The sequence below is a fragment of the Notamacropus eugenii genome, chromosome 5 (genome assembly GCF_028372415.1).
Source record: "Notamacropus eugenii isolate mMacEug1 chromosome 5, mMacEug1.pri_v2, whole genome shotgun sequence".
In the NCBI taxonomy this organism is placed as follows: Eukaryota; Metazoa; Chordata; class Mammalia; order Diprotodontia; family Macropodidae; genus Notamacropus; species Notamacropus eugenii.
In genome coordinates this window covers 403232158-403253909 of record NC_092876.1, presented here as the reverse complement: position 1 = coordinate 403253909, position 21752 = coordinate 403232158, and positions in this window count along the sequence as shown.

The following is a 21752-nucleotide window of genomic DNA, read 5'->3' as shown; positions in this document are numbered from 1 at the left end:
TATTCAAATATTTCCCACCTTAAAACTGCAGTAGAGTTCAAGGAAAAACAACAGGGATCATCCAATAAAAGAGATTTTTTTTTGTTTATGCTTATTGCATGTGAAATTTTGTTGTCACCCTTTAAAATCCTATTAATTTACTCCTATTCATCTAGGAGTTAGGCCCAAACAAAGCTCTCATTCCCTAACTCTGAGCCCAGCTTACATCTCTTTTCTTATTAAACTTTTATTAAATATAATTCATATTTTAGCAATACATTGACAACAAAAATAATGTCTACTTTAAATCCTTCGCACACAACACATTTTTCCAATAAATATTTCCTATTCATTACCAATAACAGTAATATCAATGGCATTCCTGCTCAGTCAAGGCCGTGCATTGAAGTCCTTTTTTTTTAAGAAGAAAGATGATGAATTGTGTTTTTAGCATTCCTCTTCAGAAATGTGGTTCAGTGCCTGAATTAAATTCAGAGCAATACCACTGCATAGTAATAAATTCTATTTAATTAAATGTGGTGTACCATGGTATAAATATCCTTTGTTTTGCTTTTCTTTTTTTAATATCTGTTCTTCCTACCATGAGCAATTTTTTTAAAAAAAGAAAAAATGAAGTTTTCAGTACATTTCAAAGTCCAGTAAAATACATTTTCCTATTGACTGTGTCTGAAAATGTATGTCTCTTTCTGAATATTAAATTCATAATCTCTCTATCGGGAGGAAAGTGGATTATTTCATCTTCACTCTTTGGGACTTCTGGTTTATGATTACGATGATCAGGGTTCTGAAATATTACAAAGCTGTCTTTTCCATAGAGTGTTGTTTTCATTGTAGAAATTGTTCATATAGTTTTGTTTACGTTGCTATGTGTCAATGCACAGATGTCATCCCAGTTTCCTCTGAAGCTTTCCATTTTCAGGGAGTGGGAAGATGATAAGGGAGGGACATATGTGATGAAACAGGTCATAGGTTGGTATAGAAAAGTGTTTTGATTTATGAAAACGGAGCTTTTGAGGGGTAGGCTAAGTAACAGAGGGGCAAGGTAGTGGGTAGAAGTAAAGTAGAGAAGTTAGGAGGGTAAGGAAATAAAAGATATGCAGAAATATAAAAACAGAGATCAGAAGTAGAATTTGTTAAGGAAAGTATATGTCTACAAATGTATACATGTATGTATGCATGTGCATTTATATGTGTGTATCTATATCTAAATATAAATATATCCATGCTTAATTATAACCTTCTAGGAGGAGGAAGGAGGAAAAGAGAAAAGTAAAAAGTGCACAGCAAAGAGCAAAAGAAAACTAACAGGGAGGCAAAGTACAGATGGACAGTTTTCAACACAATGCATAGTATGTGCTATATATTCATTCCTGAAATGGAAATGTATTGCTATCTTCTCATGTCCTTCTTGTGCACATAAGGTTTTATTTCTTTTCTTGTATTTAAGTTTATGATATTTCTTTTTATTTTCTTATCATGTATTTAAGTTTCAGTAGTAAAAAAAGAAAAAAGAAAAGAAACTTTCTATTTCATCATTTCCTTTACCACATTATTTTGCCATTACATTCTTATACCACAGTTTGTTTAAGTATCTCTAATAGGAGAATATACCCTTAGTTTCCAATTTTAAGTAACTATGAAAAAACTGCTATAAATATTTTTTGTACATTTACGTCCTTTTCTACTTTCTTTGTTGTCTTTGGGACATAAAATACTATTCTGACATCTTCTTCCCCCTCAGAACCTGATGGATCTGGTTTTGAATTCTACTCCCATCACAAGATAGTTGTGTAGCCCTGAGTCAGTTATTTAATGTTTCTATGATTCATCTTTTTTCATCATCAGTTTGGTGATGAAAACACCTTAATCATTATTTCTCTTAAACCTCTCAGTAAGTAGCTTGAGACCCTAAATCCAAGAACCTGAGAAATATCAGCCCCACCAGCTCTGCTTCCAGCCCAGGACCCTCAGCTATAGTTAAGTAGAGTAATCACTGTGGAGAAGGGCCCCCACCTTCCTCATCATCACCCATCAATCTTTGACTAACTACCACCAGTGGATATATGAGGTCCCAATCTCTGTAAGTATCCTCCAGACAAATGGTCTTATTTCTAGCATGGTCCCCACACCATCATCCCAGGAAGAAACCATCACAGAGATGTAGCCTGGCAGCTACAAATAAAGCAGAACCTGCTGACTTAGCAACCACAGTTTCCAAAGACCTAAAAAAGAAAGTTCTCACAACAAAGACCTTGGCACTGTCACATGGTTCAACATCAGAAATGGATATGATTTTATCAATAGAACTAGCATTAAATAAAATGTATTAGCATCTACTTTGCCTTACCCTCGAATAACTATAGAACCTTTCTATCTGATTTGCCGCTAAACTCTCTTATATATGTCTATGAGCTCCTTGAAAGAAAAGACTGTCTTGGTTTTTCTATTTATAGTTCCAATGCTTTGCATATGGTAAATTTCTAATCAATTTTTTTCATTCATCCATTCATTTTCCTCTATCTTATGAGCGTTATGTAGAGACCCTCTCTGCTCTTTAATCCTTAGTTGTCATTCACCTTGTTCCAGATGCATAATGTGAGTGCCTCTGAGATCAATAATTGGCAGAAAAGACATCACTTTAGTTTTTAGTTTGCCAACCCATTGGCCTGGGTTATGGAAGAGCAAATCCTAAAGGGCTGGAATAGGAAGGTCCCAGCCTCAAACCTAGGGTACACATTGGAAAATCTGCTGCTGAGTCTGATTTCTGTCTTCAGATAGATGCCTCTTTTACTTTATTGGAATCTTATCTCCATTGAATAATTTTTGTGCTTCATATTTCATTTGATAAATATTTAATGATCTTATTTAAGAATACATGTATTCTATACTGAGTACCTAGTAGAATATAATAGTATTTTAAAAATTTGATGACTCAGCAGAGAATCATCTTATAGAATTTCTGCCTATTTTAAAAGTATCTGAAATACAGCTTAGTGGTTTTTCCTGTTTTTTTTTTTCTCTAAAAACTTTAGAAAGCACAAGAGATAATAAACATCATAAATAAACATCATAAAGGTATTTCCATTGCTGTCAGTATAGATATATTCTTAATAGATAAATATATGTCTGTGCCAAGTTTCTCCTGTACGTTCTTGGTGAGAAAGTGAAAGCAGCATTTTGTGGCAAGGAAGCATACTTCTTTTCTGTCCACCCATATTTTCCCCCTTCCTTGGTAATTAAGCAGAATATCTGTCTGTCTGTTGGTCTATGTACATATCCATCTATACATCTAGATACCCATATTTATAAAATATTAAGCAATTTCTCTATTTAGTTAAGCTAAAGACGAGAATGTATCAAGTCAAATGTGATAAACATCAAGGGCTATATCTGTTGTAGTTGGGCTAAAGGGTACAGAAATATAAGTTTATATATCAGTTGATTTGGGAGTTTTCAGACATGTAAATTTATATGTTGTCTATTATGCATCAGAAATTAAAAGATTTAATTATAGCTTTCAAATAGGAGCTCACCCAGGTTAATCAACCATTCATTCAACAAGCATTTATCATATACTCTTTGTGCCAGGCATTGTGTTAGGTGTGAGAGATACAAGGTCAAAAAATGTAATAGTCCCTTCTCTCTAAGGCTTTAATATTCCATTGGGAAAGAACACCAAGATTAAAAAACTATGCAAAATAAATACAAAGTTATTTTGGTGCAGGCACAAGCATTTAGGGGTGATCATAAATGGTGTCATTTAGGAAATGACATTTGACCTGAGGTCTAAAGAAAGTTAGAGGATCTAAGAGGCAGAGTTCAGAGGAAAGTGCATTCTAGGCATAAGGGGCAGCCTATGACAAAGCACAGAGGCGTTATCTGTGAGGGACAGTAAGTAGCCACTTTGGTTAGAATACAGAATTATGAAAGGGAGAAATATGTAATGTCTAAAAGTCTAGTTAGTAATATCACTGTGGTAGCTGTGTGAAATGTGAGTTAGAAAAAAGGAAGACAGGGAAATCCATTCATATGCTATTGCAATAATCTAGAAAAGAGGTGATGAGGGCCTGAAGGAGTGTGTGTGTGTGTGCGCATGTATAGAATAAAAAAATAGACAACCCATGTTGCTTAATTCAGAGTACATCATGAATTTGCTCAATTTCATTCATCTCTACCAGAACTGAGTGTAAATGACATCAGCACCATTGCTGTCCGATGTGACATAATGGAAAGAGTATTAGTTGCCAAATGAGGAAACCAGACCTCTTATTTAGCCTTGCAACTATTTATGTGACTTTAGTCATTTTTTAGTTCATACTTCCTCAGTCTCTTCATTTGAAAAACTGGACTGGATGATCTCTAAGTTCCCTTCCAATTCCAAAGTGCACAATCCTTTAAACTTTTAAGACATAGTGACCAAGAAAGTCTGTGGCAAGACTAGAATTTCAGTTAGCTCTCAGCCCAGTATTTACTTATTTTTTTTCATATAAATTTATTTTCAATTTTCAACATTCACTTTCACAAAATTTTGAATTTCAATTTTTTTCCCCATCACCTCCCTACCCCACCCAGGATAGCATGTATTCTGATTGTCCTTTCTTCCAATGTGCCCTCCCTTCTATCATGCTCTCCCATCCCCTTCCCTTGTATTTTCCTGTAGGGTTAGATAGATTTTTATACCTCATTGTTCATGTATCTTATTTCCTAGAAGCATGTAAAAACAATTTCTAACATTCATTTTTAAAGCTTTGATTTCCACATTTCTCCCTTCCCACCGCCTACCAACCTTCATTCAGAAGACAAGCAATTCGATAAAGGTGATACACGTGTGGTTATGCAAAATACCTCTATAACAGTGATGATGGGAAAGACTGTTTTTCCCTCTCTCCTGTCCCATCCTCCATTTATTCATTTTTCTCCTTTGAAATGTCCCTCTACCAAAGTGCTTGCTTTTGATTACCCCTTCCTCCAATCTCCTGTCCCTTCCATTATCCCTCCTCTTTTATCCCCTTTTCTCCTGCTTTCCTGTAGGGTAAGTTAAACTTCCATACACAACTGAGTGTGTATGTTATTGCCACCTGAAGCCAAATCTGATGAAAGGAAGGCTCACTTATTCCCTCTCACCTTCCCCTTCTCCTCCATTGCAAAAGTTTTTCTTGCTTCTTTTATGTGAGATGATTGACTACATTCTACCTCTCCCTTTCTCTTTCTTCTTTATTTTCCATCTTAGATACCATCCCTTCATATTCATCTCACCCTGTGCTCTCTGTCTCTCTGTCTCTGTCTCTGTCTCTGTCTCTCTCTCTCTCTATACACACACACACACACACACATACATATATACATACACACACACACACACACACACACACACACACACACACATATATATATATATTCCACTAATTATCCTAATACTGAGAAAGGTCTCATGAGTTACAAATATCATCTTTCCATGTAGAAATATGCCAGTTCAATTTTAATAAGTTCCTTATGATTTCTATTTCCTGTTTACCTTTTCATGTTTCTCTTGATTCTTGTGTTTGAAAGTCAAATTTTCTATTCATTTCTGGTCTTTTCAACAAGAATCCTTGGAAGTTTTCTATTTCATTAAAGTTCCATTTTTTTTCCCCTGAAGCATTATACTCAGTTTTTTTGGGTAGGTGATTCTTGGTTTTAATCTTATCTCCTTTGATAAAGAACATCATGTTCTAAGCCTTCAGATTCCTTAGTGTAGAAGCTGCTAAATCCTGTGTTATCTTGATTGTGTTTCCACAGTACTTGAATTGTTTCTTTTTGACTACTTGTAATATTTTCTTCTTGACCTGGGAACTCTGGAATTTGGCTACAATACTCCTAGGAGTTTTCCTTTGGGGATCTCTTTCAGGAGGTGGTCAGTGGATTCTTTCCATTTCTATTTTTCCCTCTGTTTTTAGAATATCAGGGCATTTTTCTTTGGTAATTACTTGAAACATTATTTCTAGGATCTTTTTTTGATCATGACTTTCAGGTAGTCCAATAATTTTTTTTAAATTATCTGTCCTAGATCCATTTTCCAGGTCAGTTGTTATTCCAATTAGATACTTCACACTGTGTTCTTTTTTTTTTTTTCCATTCTTGTCATTTTGTTTTATAATTTCTTGATTTCTCATAAAATCACTGGCTTCCATTTGCTCCATTCTAATTTTTAAAGAATTATCTTCTTCAGTGAGCTTTTGGATCTCTTTTTCCCATTTGACTCATTCTGTTTTTAAAGACATTCTTCTTTTCATTGACTTTTTTGGACCTTTTTTGCCATTTGAGTTAGCCTAATTTTAAAGGTGATATTTTCTTAAGATTTTGGGGAGTGTCCTTTAGCAAGCTCTTAGCTCATTTTTCATGATTTTCTGGCACGTCTCTAATTTCTTTTCCCAATTTCTCCTCTATTTCTTTGACTTGATTTTTGCAATCCTTTTTGAGCCTTCCATGGTCTGAGACCAATTCATATTTTTCTTAGAGGCTTTGGATGCAGGAACTTTGACTTTGTTGTCTTCTTCTGGCTGCATGTTATAAGCATTCTTGTCACCAGTGATATAAGAAAATACCTCTTCACTGAGAAAGTAAGAATCTATAGTGTATTGCTTTTTTCCTCTGTTCATTTTCCCAGTCAATTCCTTGATTTTTGAGCTTTGTTAAATGGAGGGCTCCAGAAGCAGCCTGTGCTTCAGCAGTGGCTGCAGCCATCCTGGGGCCAACACTGGGACCTGGACTAAGGATGGGGCTGGGACTGGGTCCAGATCACACTCCTCTCTCAGCCAGATGAAAGACCCTTCCCACTGACCTTTGAAGCTGATTTTAGCATTTCTGGGTTGAGAAGTCAGGAATTCACAGCAACTGTCAATGATTCAGTCCCCTCATTGTCAATGATTAAGTCCTGCTCCCACTCAGTCTTTGGGGAACTGTGCTCTGCTCCCAGTCTGGTGGGATAGACCCTTTCCCTCCACCTTCCAGATTGTCTTATGCTGGAAATGTTCTTCAGTCTGTCATTTTTTGACTTCTGCTACTCCAGAAATTGTTTAGTCATTTTTTATAGGTTTTTGAGAGGTTTGGTGGGAGAGCTGTATCAGATCCCTGTTTATACTCTGCCATCTAGGCTCTTCCCCCTACTTATATTCTTACTAATAAGAATGCAGTCAACATCATGATTTTTCATGTATCCTGAAATGGATGAACTTTATACAACTATCCAAGTTGTGAAAACCCTAATGGCCTTTAAAAACTTATTAACCATGTAGAAATTAGCAGAAAGTGATAACCAATTAGAACTAGGAGCATAAAGAAGGAGCATAGGAAGGAGAGGAAGGAGAAGACAAGGAAGAGGAAAGAAGAAGAGCAAGAAGAAGGGGGTGTATAATAAAAGAAAGAAAAATATATTGATAATAATGATCTCTTCCCTTTGTCCACATAAGCTGTTTTTTTGAGGATTAAATGTGAATAGTGAGTAAATTATTGTTATAGAGTTGAGTGAATTTCATGAGTGTATAAATGTAAATCTACTACAAAAAATGGAAAAATATAGTGTTACATAAATATATAGAATAACACTTTCCATTTTAAAACACATTTTTGCATGTGTGTTAATTTTTTTTTCCTTCCTGGAGGAAAATTCATACAAACCAGGCAGTTGGCATAAGAAATATCCTCAAATAATTGACTTTACCAATCAGATATTTTGTAATTATATAAAATGATCCTGTGGAAAGAAACAAAGGCTAGCTAGCCTCATGATTAGTAGAATTAATAAACTGAAATAGTGTAAATTAGATTGTGAGAATTAGATTATGAAATGGTCCTTTTGAAAGGACCATTATTATCTTTCTCAGCAATAGACTATGTATGCTGTTCTGTTGCTATGGGAGTATTTATTTTAATTGTTTAACAGTAGCAACTTACATAACCCTTATATAACTTGCAATTTGTGCTTTCTGAAGGCACCTGGTCAAGCTGTGGACAGTGGCAAGAGAGATGAAGTCTGGAGTCTATTCTTAAGTCTCATTAACATGCTGATTTTTCACTGACTTCTTTTTCAGTCAAACAATATAATATTCCTTTGGGTTGATTGTCCTCTGCGCTATATATACAATATATAGCTATTCTTATAGATAAGGCATTATATATGCCTTTATGGTTTTTGAAAATTTTGCAGGCTCTTTGGAATATTATGATTCTAGGCATTTTAAGGTCTTCATTTAATCTTTGGATATTTATATTTAGATGTGTGTGTGTGTGTAAATATATATGTATGTGTGTGTGTGTGTGTGTGTAATTAAGTAACAAAAAGCAGCATTTAATCTTAAAATTAACAAAGCTATTCTATAAATGTTTGTCTCTACTACTCAGATGTCTTGGTTGAGTTTGATGAGGCAATCATTTGAGTCACAGTCAAACTCATGTGATCCCTTCCCTGTCTCTGCATGTGCCCTGACATGGGCTTAACAGTAGAGGAGACTAAAATGAAAACTTCCCATGTATATACTCTCTAGAGCATCCCTTCTTAAACTGTGGGTCATGAACTCATATAGGATCTTGAAACATTTATCAACAATAAAATGTTTCTGACTGCACAACAACCAAAAATTAACTAGAAATAAATGTGTGATGAATTCAAAGTGTTTCTGGCAGCACTTCACTTGTTGCACTACACAACTTCACTGCAGCCTTGGTTCTGACTGAGCACAAAGCATGCACACTTTGTACTGCGCATGCTCTCAGACCACTCAATAGCCAAGTCCAAAAGGGAAAAGGGGTCTTAAATGGAAGAAGTTTAAGAAGCCTTATAGCAGGGCTTAAAAGTTTTCCACTCGAGGACCCCTTTCTTATTTAGTGGTTGTTCAGTAATTCTGTAGCTGATGGGGTGCTCACTGCAAAGTTGTGTTCAGAACCAAGGCTGCAGTGAAGTTGTGTTGTGCAACACATGCAAGCACTACCAGAAACATTTCAGATTCAGTGGGAATTTAATTTTTAATTAATTTTTGGTCCTTGCACTTTCAGAAACCTTTTACTGTTGTCAAATTTTTCAAAACCCCATATGGGGTCAGAACCCACAGTTTAAGAAGGCTAGAGTTTGATCTAGCACAGGCTCTTCCTCTACTCCCCCCGAATGTATTTTGTATTTATTTCATTAAATATTTCCAATTAGATGTAAAGTTTTAAGCATTATATTTTTAATATTTTGAGTTCTAAATTTTCTCCCTCTCTTCTACCTTTCCTTGAGGATGTGAGTAATTTGACATCAAATACACATATAAAATCATGCAAAACATTTCCACATTAGCCATGTTGCAACAGAAAACAGACAAAAAACAAAACAAGAAAAATAAAAAAGTTAAAAATATGCTTTAATCTGTTCAGAGTTCATCAGTTCTCTTTCTGGAGGGGGATTGCATTTTTCATCATAGGTTCTTTGAAATCGTCTTGGATTGTTGTCTTGATCAGTGTAGTTAAGTCTTTTGCAACTGATCATCCTTACAATATTTCTCTTACTCTGTATAATGTTCTCAAGCTTTTGTTCACTTCACTTGGAATGAGTTCATGTGTCTTTATTTTTTTTTAAGTTTAACATTTTTATTGATTTTAAATATAGCACAGAAATCCAATCCAGATTACAAATACATAGGATATAGAATATACCTTTTAAAACAAAATGGTTCACAGTGGGCTTCCTCTGCCTCTAGCACAGAAGCTCACCTCGTTCATGACATAGTACTAATGTATGTTAAAATTCCAGTATCTATCCCCAAGTTTCAAAGTAGTTTGCGTATTTCCTTTAGCAGTACATTAAGTATTTGAAAGATTTCACAGAAATAAAAACCGAAAATGAGGGAAAAGAAACTCAGCAAATGTTTGGGAAAGGAGGCAAAGGAGACCTTAACTTTACAGAAACTCAGGGGGAGAATGAGTTCTTTTTCTGACACCATCCTGCTAGTCATTTCTTATAGCACAATAGTATTCCATCAGAATCTTAGAGCACAACTTACTCAACCATTCTCCAATTGATGGGCATCCTCTTGATTTCTAATTCTTTGCAACCACGAAAAAGAGCTACTATAAGTGTCTTTGTACAAATAGATCCCTTTCCCTTTGCTTTGATCTCTAGGATGCAGACCAGTCATGGTATTAGTAGAGGCTCTTAATCTAAGGTCTACAGTCCCCCAAGGGAGTAATACATTTTAGGGGATTCATGAACTTTGATGATTAAAAAAATACATGTTTATTTCAATATAATTTGTTTCCTTTGTAATTCTAATTGGTCTGTTTCTTGCATTTAAAAGCATTATTGTGAGAAGGGATTGATGGATTTTACCAGACTGCCAAATGGGTCCATAACTCACACACACACACACACACACACACACACACACACACACACATACACACACACACACACACACAAGATTGAAAACCCCTAATTTAAATGGTCCTTTATAATCTGTAACAGTTAAGTACATTGCTGTCTCCCATATGGGTGACTCCATTTTAGGTAATTTGGGCATGTCTAGTAAAGTCTCATTACAAATAGAAAATTTTAAAACCAAATCTCTGTCATAGATAGGTAATAGTACTGTGAAATCAATTCTGAAATTAAAATTAATCTTTTAAGACACCGAGACACCAAGGTATATAACTGCTGAAGAGCTTTCTTTTATGTTGGTACATATACATATACGTGCATATAAATAAATACATTAATACGGCACATGTGCACATATTCTCACAGCATGCTTAAAGCTCACATATTGTATAGCAGAAAGCAAAGCTCAGTCTTCACTTTACCCATAGAGACCTGGATAATGTCAACAGTATGTAGCCTCTCTCCCTGGGTGTCCTTATCAGGTAGTATGTCTTCAATATTTATCACTATGTTGATGACACAGAAATCTATTATTTCCAATATTCACATCTCCCATGATTTCAAGTCCTAGAGTTCTAGATGACTGATATACACTTTTACCTAGCAGTACTGCCACTCGTTCAAACTCAGTAAATCTAAAAACTAAATTTTTTATCTTCCCCCGAAGTTTGTTTCTCTTCCAAACTTTCCTATTTATATTAGTAACATTTCTGTTCCCCTAAATCCTGCATGCTTAAAGACTTGGAATTAACTTTTAAAAGAAAAATTATTGTTGCCTTTATGGTGTTACAAGCAAATAAATGCTCCTTCTGAGTTGAATTTTTGTTATATATATATGTATGTATGTATGTATGTTATATGTATATACACATATGTTATATGTATATATATATGTATGTGTGTATATATATATATATATATATATATAAATATATATATATATATATATATATATATATATAAGCCCCTCCAAAATCATGGAAAAACATCCCACACAATGTATTATAAGAGATGATTGAATTTTTGATACATAATTTGTGAAACCTAAGGAGTCTCACCTATTAAACAAATTGTTTGAAAATGTGGTGGGGGATGTAGCTCAGAGGTTGAGAGCAGGAATTCCCTTCTTTTGTTCCCAGAGAATTGTCTCTCCTGTGTCAACAACTTCAAAGACCACATGAGGCTTCAATGGGGATAGGGAACCTTCAACTACAACGCTTTCTTGAATAGCAGAATTTTTCTTATATTAAGGGTAGAAGAAACACAGCTAAACTGGGTTCAATTCTCTTATCAACAGAGAAAATTCCTTTCTCATGCTATGGAAATCATAAAATCTAAGGGATGCGGAAATCCTGAGTTAAAATTAAAAGTATTTATGGTTTGTCATTCTTTTGCCAAATAGTACAAAGAAAATGAGAATGAAGGGAAGAAATGTGGGGAATGGGAAATATAAGGAGGGGCAGACACCCATGGCAGGGTGGCTAGGTGTTTTCTACTGTGACTGTGAACCATGAAGTATCGAAACAATGGAGAGCATGGGAGGGAAATACAAATGAGAAGAGGGAAAAAAAAATTATGTATTTGTCTTTTTAAAAAAATGTGCCTGTTAGGTTGCCCTTTACTACAAAGGAGTGCTGATCAAGTTACCTCTTTGTAAGAATTTTAAATAAAATTTCTTCCTGAATTCATTAATGGCCACATGGAGTTCTTGGTAAGTCCCTTATTTCTTACAGTATATAGTAATCCCTCATCTTTACCAGGAAGGTTGATATTTGTTTTACCATTTGATCCCTTAGAGTTAATTTTGACTCTTTCTTCTCTATCTCATGTAGCATGGTCCTGCCAGTCAGTTTTATCTTTTTTACTCATCTCCACTTTTCTACTCTGGCTTTTTTACTTCCAATTTCTGTCTCTCTGTGTGTTTCTGTCTTTCTCTTTCTCTGTGTCTCTGTGTCTGTCTCTTTCCTAAGCCTCACCCTGTCACTGTCCTTCCCAATGTTTGCTGTTCTTCCCAATGTTACTATTTTCCCTTGGCACTCATTTCCCAGACTGCACTGCTGACTCTCCACAGAAAATAGCCCTCCCACCTGTGGCCTCTCCTGCTGATTTTCTGGTTCTTCCCAGAAACCATTTGGAGGAAGTTGCCCTGGCAAACGTTGTCTACATTCCTTCCAATATTGCAATTCTTGACTCTCCACAAGACTTAGTATGTCATGTTGGGTCCTTACATTTCCCCCACCCCCTGAAATTTCAGTTTTCTTTCAAGGGTTGTCTTCCCCAAATTGAATTTAAGCTCCTTGAAAGCAGAAACTTTCTCTCTGCTTCTATTTGTATTCCTAACATTTAGCACAGTGTCTGGCATATAGTAACCATTTAATAAGTGCTTATTGATTCACTTAACTTAAAATACAATCTCCAAGTAGGCCATTTATCACATGATCTGTTCCTATCCTTCCCTGTCTCTGCATGTGGCTTAGTGTAAGCTATTCATCATGCCTTCAATGAGTTGCTACCTTAGGTCCAGCTATTGAAATCTTTATCTTCGCTCAAGTCCCAATATAAGTGGTTCATCCTTCCCAAATCTCTATGACTTCATGATTTCTCTTCTTTGCCTTTCTTATGCATTTCTGAGTTTTCCTCAGGATTAATAGTATAAAATATATTCTAGTAATATGTTTTCTCCTCATTTTATAGCATAACTTCCTTAAAATACAGCACATGTTTATAGTGGATGAAACAGCACTTAAATGGTCTGAAGACTTGGGTTTGAATCCTTGCACTGTTATTTTGTGCATGATTGGGGAAATTATTTAATCTCCCTCAATCTCTTAAAAAAGAAGTATCTACTATATCTCTTATACCATATAGCCAGCCAAGTGTTGTTAAAAGTTTAACAGCTGGGATTTAAAGTGAGGGTGAGAGGTAGGATGGAAGGGAATGGACACATAGGACACACTTCTAAGTTTCATATGCATTATTTAACATTTTTTTAAGTCTAGAAAATCAACAAACAACATATTGGGAGAAACGAAAGAAGGAATTCTGTTTCCACAGGATTCAAAACTACTCCCAGCTTTATAGGAGTAATAACAGGATGTAAGTCAGAGGTGACTGGTTTTAATTGGAGCTGGGACCTAGCAGAACCAGGCTTCCAATTAAGTAAAATGTCAGAAGCCTGTACGCATGCTTAATGAGCTGTTTGAGGTAGAAGAGAATGAGAACATGGAAGAGGTGGTCCAGGAGGTTGCATCTAGCCAATGGGGAACAAAGGGGGAAATATGAATAGGGGACAGGAAATAAAAAGCCTTGCATTTGTCTGAGCAAATGTTCTCCTTTAGGGAGGTACTCATTCACAAAGAATGCAAAACAAATGTAAAATAAAATTAGAGATTTTCTGGCTTCACAATGAATATTGTTCTTTCTAGAGCAAACATGTTTCTCATAAAATCACAAATCCTGGCTTGCAATATTTGCCAATTTTTGAAAATTTAATAATTATCTCTCAGGAGTCAGTTTGTTGAATAAATAAATTAAAGTTATTTGTTAAACACAACTGTAACTTATTCATTTTCTTTTCCTTCTAAATATATTATTTAATACTTGGCTATTTGTACAAGATACACTTCTTAATGATATTTTCCCTTAGTTCTCAAAGAAGATCAATGGAATCTCAAAAGCAATGTCTTGACTTGCAAGTGAATTGAATTTAAGTGAGTCAGAGCTGCACAAAATTGTTAGCCTCACTCTCTTCTCCTGAGTCAATAAAGTCCAATAGTAAGACAAAAGTCAAAATAACTTTTATGGCCCTGAATGCAGTGGATGACCTTTCTAAATTAAGATCCTCCCCAGTTCTCAGTTTGTCTGAGACCATGCCCATTCAATGATTACATAAGAAGGAAGATAAAAGGTGGCCCAATATACTACCACAGAGTTATCATTTGGGAAGGGGAAGATCCTCAGAGTTTCAGGCAAGTACAGAAAATTGATATTTACACTCATTCTAAGTCAACAGAACCTAAACATTGAGCCACAGAAACTTGGATTAAGGGCTATTATTGGCTATTCAATCAATGAACACCAAGTAGCTCCATTTAAAACACAGTGGGATTATTTAAAAGAAAGTAAGAAGCATTCTGAAGGGAAAATGCAAGGAATAGTTCTTGAAAGAAGGAAAAAATATCTAAATGAAATAGAAGTACTTAATTGCCTTTTTATGTTTTTTTTATGACCAATGATAGGTAAAAGATAGGCTTGGATTGACAACATGAAAAATTATTCCAGTTATCAGTTGTGTCAGCTCCTACAGGAAATTCCATCTCAGTGACAGGTCTGTCAAAATGATACTCCACATGTGCCTTGATTCTGAATGATAGTTGTTCACACTGATGGTATGTGCCAAGAGGAATTACCTGACAAGTAGAAGAAGTGTGAAGGCAGAGGGAAAGAGGAATTCAGGTAGCCATCCATCTGTATTGTGGCACGGCTTATGGAGATCTCAAAACCCATGTGGTATAGAGGTGGGTTAACAGTAAAGACAGAAAGGCTTAGGAAATTGAAAGCCAACAGTTAAATTGTCTCAGAAATATTATTTATCCCATGGGCATCCTAACTCAGTGTTTGGAAATGAACCCTTCTTAGCGGGTTAGCTAATTCATTAGCCAAAGACTAGGTATCACTTCTATCAATTCTGGGAAGTTAGTTCATACGGTGGATAGAGTGTGGGGCAGAACACTCCAGTATCTTTTCCAAGAAAAGAATTGCAATAATCCTGACCTTAAAATTATCTCTGAAAGCAAACACCACTACTAAGCTTTTGGTCCATTCCAGTGATTAACAATGACAAGATTATTGTTGTTTTTGTTGACCTGAAATTTTGGTTAAAAGAGACAAACAGGTAAGGTGGTATATAAATGCATATTGTTTATTCCCTTAAAGCTAGCAAACATGTATGTACATGGAGTCAAAGCTTAAATTCTGACTATTTGATAAAAAGAATGAGAGGCCTTAAATATGTTTTAGAATGATCCCAACTCAGGATGTCTGTGTTGCTTAAATTTATGAGATATATATATATATATATATATTTATATATATATAATATCATATATATATATACATATACATATCTTATATATATATATATGTATATATATATATAACCATATTATGAGAAAGGAATTTTCTTAATTGAATAGGTTGTTAATACAATAAGATAGGAGAGTTGATAAAATGTCAATTGAAGTTACAACCCAGGATATCTGTGTTTCCTTTACTATTAACATGCCATAACATAGTATATGTCCATAAAATATTAAGATAAGAAAAGTACCATTATTCAAGATAGTGTCTTATGTTAAAGCACCTCATCTTTAATGGACATTAAAGCATTAATTCTTAGTCAGATTCATCTGGCTTTGTAGTTGTTGACACAGGAAGAGGCATCCTGTGCATTTACTAAGAGAACAAAGAAGAACATTTCTGTTAGGCCAAGATATTTCATCTGGTAGATTAATTCAGGCTTTGACCTTTATTGGGGTTCAAATGATATGAAATGATTATCACCATCCTGTGGCCTGCTCTCAGAACTGATGTATGGGCTACCATGTCATGAAGGGTCCCTGTCATGCTTACTTCACTCCAGGATGACTTCAGGTTCTTTTCTCTGGCCTAATTCCACCTCCTCATCAATAGCCTTGCCTCTGTGAGAGTATCCTCCCCATTTCCAGTTTATCTTTCCCCACTCAAACTAAGTTCCTTAAAGGCAGGGGCTATTTAGGTTTTATCTATCTGTTTTGCTTTGTTTTGGTTTTTATCTTGTATTCCCAGGGCCTAGCATGGGGCCTTGCATATAGTAGGCAATTAATCAATGTTTATTGAATTCAAAGAAAATACTCAGTGACTCAAACTGTGGAGTAGTCTTGGAAAACGGTCTTCCAGCCAATTCTTGCCGAATTTCTAGAATAGATTTCCTTATGAACGGCTTCCTTTCCCCACAAACCATTTTTTCCTAGTGTGTACAAAAGTGCCCTGCTTATTAGCATGCTACATGTGTTATAAACAGCTGCAACAGCAACACTATCCCACTTTCTCAAATGAGACCAGTGCCAAGTAGAGCAGAATAATTACATTGCTTGTTTTACAAAGAATACTTATATTAACACAGCCTGGTAGAACACTCATCAGATTTTCCATTCAATTTGTCATTTTTTCAACCCTCCAAATTTTTCTCTTGGACTACTGTTCAGTAACATCTACCTAGTTTGTCCCCATTCTCAACACATGTTTATATTCAATAATAACATGTTTATATTTTCTTTCAATGGACCTGTCTTAAGTGAGACCCTGATAAATGTATATATACTGCCTTGTGGGATGAATTTATTTGTGAGCATAGAGACCATCCAAAGACTTTGGGGATGCTATACAGCCATACAAAGGTGATATTCCCAAGGCAATGAGATTACCACGAAGCAGGCAAGTAACACTAAGTTTAATGAGAATGTGGTAAAGCTAAATCCCTTTGGATTGTGTGTAAAACAAGCTAATAAATGTCCAAATCACTGAGGTGGTATGGTCTACTTTACAGATTACTGGCTTGGGAAAGATAAGGACTGGATTGTCTTTCTCTCTTTACTAAAGTGTGGTTTAGTATGAAGAAATTACCAGCTTTGCAGTATAATGATAATTTAAATGGGAATATCTTTCCCCTTCATTAATAAGCTCATGTGACATGCTCAGGTCACACTAAAGCCTGAGTCACGTGAGTCTAAATTACATTCAACAGGAAGGGAGGGAGGAGGAAAGGTAGAAGAGGAAGAGGTTCAGCTAGAGCAGAGCTGAGAGGAAATTGATCAGAGCAGTCAAAACTGGGAAAGAGAGAGGAGGCAGACAGCTAGGTTCATGAGTGTTTGTTGTTTGTTTGTGAAAAGGCCCTAGAATGGAGAAGGCTTGGGGATGGTGTTGTCCTTTGCATTGTTATTGTGCATAGATTTTCATTACTATGATGGATTTGGCTTTATGGTTTTGGGATTAGACTTTCTGTTGTCTGGATAAACATTTTGGTTCTATCTTTCATATGGAGAGTCTCTGGTATTTTGCGATTCAGAATTTCACTGGGATATTCATGGCTGCCATAGATGCTGTGATTATCACATTGGCACTACACATAGTTATAAAGCACCAATCGTTATTTATGAAAAGGGTCTAGCCCTATAAGCAATACTTAAAAGCAACCAGACATTCAAAAATACAAACTTGTGGGAAAAAAAAAAAAAGGAAATTATATGCATTGCAAAAGTTTGTCTAAGCTTTACCACAGTAGTAAACCAAGGGTTTCTTTAAACAATGAGCTCTCTTCCTTAATCATTCACAGTACCATGAGATTTTGGTAGTTGGAAATGAACTTACATTAAAGTAATGTTCTCTATAATAAAACCAATAAGTGTCTGTCTAGCCTGTCCATGAAGGCCTCCAAGGAAAGACAGCCTACAAGAAAAATAGTATTTTCCCTCAATGGAAAGCTCTAATTTTTAGGAATAGTTTTTCTAAGGTTAAAGGGAAACTGCATTAAAAGTATTGGTTGTGGATTATTAGCTCATTCAGAGAGATATTCAGTTCCAAAAAGTCTTAAAGGGTTCAAGTTTTACCTGGGTAGGAAATTAGAGACTAATTTGGACCTTGGACCCTCCCTCTTTTTCCTCCTTTAACAAATGTCAATGTTCATGGTGTTGTGATAGAAATAAAGATGATGGAAGTATTTGGTTATTCCATATGAGGGTTTCTTAACCATGTAGGCTTCTAATCATTCAATAGACCATTCTATTTCATTCTAATGTGAACTCTAGGCAAAGTCCACTTGACCCAGGTAAATGACTTTATAGGATAGTTAGCATTTCCAGAGCAATAAATTGTCATTTTATTTGACAGGTGTAGATGGTGGAAAAGATCTCCCAATTCACCAGTTGCTTTGTCTTATTTTAGTTCCTAGAACCATTTATGGAAGACTCTCTTCACGGCCACAATGGAATCCACCTGAATGAACTTTTCTTTAAAATGCTTCTCTAATTCATTTTCATGAAAGCAAGATTTTTTTTCTTATACTGACTCTGTCAAATTCTCAGCCTCAAAGGAAAGGACATGATTTATAACTATAAAATCTTGGCTACAAATTGAAATGAAGAATGTCTGTAGTATCATAAAAGACATGGGGATTGTCTTCCATTCCCTATAGTCTAGAAGATAAAAATATTCTTTTTTTTTCTTTTCCTGACTATCTCAGTTATTCTAAAGGATTCTTATTCTTAATAAGAGGAACTAAGCAAAATCTCCTTTAAATTTAGCAGCATTTATTATATTGAAAGATGAAAACTATCAGGATTTGTTCTACTTGACCTTTCATGATATTTAGGCATCTGGCTTTTCAGATCTAGTAATCAAGATGCTAATTAAAACTACATCTTTGTGAATGTCAAAACTGTTGTCTGCATTCTCAATGTTATAAGTCTGCAAGTTTAATGAAAAAGAGGAATTTTACATCAATGAGATTACTTTTATGAAATTATCTCAGTGGATATGCAAGCCAAAAATAGACTTGTGATGAAATGTATGCATGTGGACTTTCAACCAATTTTAATTTGCAAGTCTTTCATTCAGCTTTCTGATCTGAAATATAATCAGAATACTTGAAGTGCCTCTGATCTTATGAGGACAGAGAATTCTCTCCACTTAAATCCAACGCAAATAGAGCTTAAGTGACCTGCACAGGGTCACATATTGAGCATCAGAAGTTGAACTTGAACCTGATCTCCTTGACTAAGCCCAATACTTTAGCCATTACAATATGCCAACTTTGTAGACAGGTATATATATGCAAAATGATTTTTGTTCTATTAAATGAGTCCAAGGTAAACCAGGAGTCCAGGGAATAGCAACCACCCCCTAAACCCAGCCCTGATACAGCCTGGTCCTGCAGTCATCATTTAGGGTAGCAAAGTCTGTAGAGACTCCCCATTGTTGGGGAGACAGTCCAGTCTGGCTGAAACGGCAAGGCACCCAAGAGAGAGCCAGGATGTGGCATGTCCCTGGCAGGTCAAACTATTGCCAACACCTTGATTATAATCTCTCCCTCCAAATCTAGCAATGACAGTCCAGGACCCTAATTTCAAGAGATCCACAAGACTACAAGCCCTATTTCCAACAGTGCCCCAGCAGCTATCATCAAAGGGAATACCTCTCTTGGTGGAGGTTCCCATCCTTCTTCCCCCACCCCACCTCCATCCAGCTACTTATTAACTGAATGGGCCCACATGCTCCTAGAATGACACTCTCCTGACCACTGACCCTGCTTCCAGCATAGCCCCTGCAGCCATCATCCAGGGAAGTACCTGTCCCCATTCAAGCTGGCCAGGCTTCTGTGGGTGTTTTTGCTCCTACCTCTTCAGCAACCACAGATAGGGCACTGCCCTGAAGACTCACAAAAGAGAGTTCCTGTCACCAAAATCCTTACTGTTGTCAAATGGTCCAGCATCAAGAATGGATAATAGTGGAAGAGACATTGAAGAAGATGCACAGCCATATACTATGTCACTACACTCTAAGGACCATAAGATATTTTTTATCTTCTTATCTAGCCCTGATCTATGGACAGCTTATCTGGTGAATGTATCAAAGGCCTCAAATTTGACACCTGGAATCCCTTACCCTCCTCTCAAGGATGGGGCTCATTGACTCATTCTTTCTGTACCTACTTTCCCCACCAAAATTCTTATCTTCCTTTGTCCAAAAGATATATAAACTCTCCTCATCCATTGCTTGGTGGGCTGTCAGCATTGGCTGTCAGTCCCCATCTGCATGTTTTATTTCCTCATTTAATAAAAACTTTTCTTTAATTTACAAGTATTGTCTTCCATTGGTTTTCTTGCATTTAGGGAATAGGACAATTTAAATCTCAAAAACTTGGCTTTGTGTTCTCCTGGTGTCTTCTCCTTTGGGGGAAAAAGAGATCTAAATTCCCTCAAGAGAGCATTTGTCTAGTTTACAATAGCAAAGGTGGCTAAGAGACGTCAGATTGCTATTGACAAATCCAGAGGGTCAGATTTGTAGTCAGAGGACCTAGGTTCAAATTCTGACTTTTCAACTGTGTGACCTTGAGCAACTCAGCTTACTTTTAATGCCTCAATTTTTATCTTTCAAATGCAAGAGGTGTGGACTATGGACTAAATGATCTCTGAGACACCTTCCAGCTCCAAATCTTGAATGAATGAACAGATGAATGAATTAAAAAGCATTTATTAAGCATTTACTATAAATCACTGTGCTAAGACTAGGAGTAAAGTAAAGAAGACAGTCATTGCCTTTAAGGAGTTCACATTCTAATGGTGAAGGCAAGATATGCAGGTAACACCCACTGAGTGAATAGGCCTCTTTAAGAAGTAGTCAGGGAATGGCCCTTTTAATGAACAAAAGAAAAAAATAACTAAATTAACAGAAACTATTGCTAGAGATAATGACTCTAAGCCAGACAATAAGTGAAGCTTGGGCAGAGAGCTATTGTCATCCACCCATGGGCTTCAGAATGCACTGGGCTTAAGGTTTTGGGAATGACAAGGATGGAGGAATAAAAAGAAGAAAGGAAGGAAAGGAGGAAGGAAGGAGGGAAGGAAGGACATTTGAACGTCTAGCCAGGAGAGAGAGACAGAATGGAGACCCTCAGGCAGCTTGATCTACTTATAGTCTGTGTCTGTCCTTCATTTTTGAAAAAGACCATGACATCAGAGAAATGATGACATGACTTGTACTTGACTTTGTTTTGAGTGAGGGAGGGCTGTGCAAAGTCACCAACCTCACTTTCCGCTCAAAAGACGCAGTAGTTGATAATCATAGCAGTCTACTGTTTGATAAACCCAAGGACGCCAGCTTCTGGGATAAGAACTCACTGCTTGACAAAAAACTGCTGGGAAAACTGGATAATAAATAGTGTGGGGGAAACTGGTCATAGACCAATGCCTGACACTATACACAATAATAAAGTCCAAATGGGTACATGATCTAGATATAAAGACTGATACTATGAATAAATTAGCAAGAGACAGTGTGTTTATCAGATTTATGGAGAATGGAGAAATTTCTGAACAAACAAGAAATAGAGAACATTAAGAAATGTGAAATGGATAATCTTGATTACATTAAATTGAAAAAGTTTTTGCAAAGTCAATGCAACCTAGATTAGGAGGGAAATAAAAAACTAGGAAAGAATTTTTATAACTAGTGTCTTTGATAAAGGCCTTATTTCTAAAATATAGAGAGAACAGTGAAATTTACAAGAATACAAGTCATTCCTCAGTTGATAAATGGTCAAAGAATA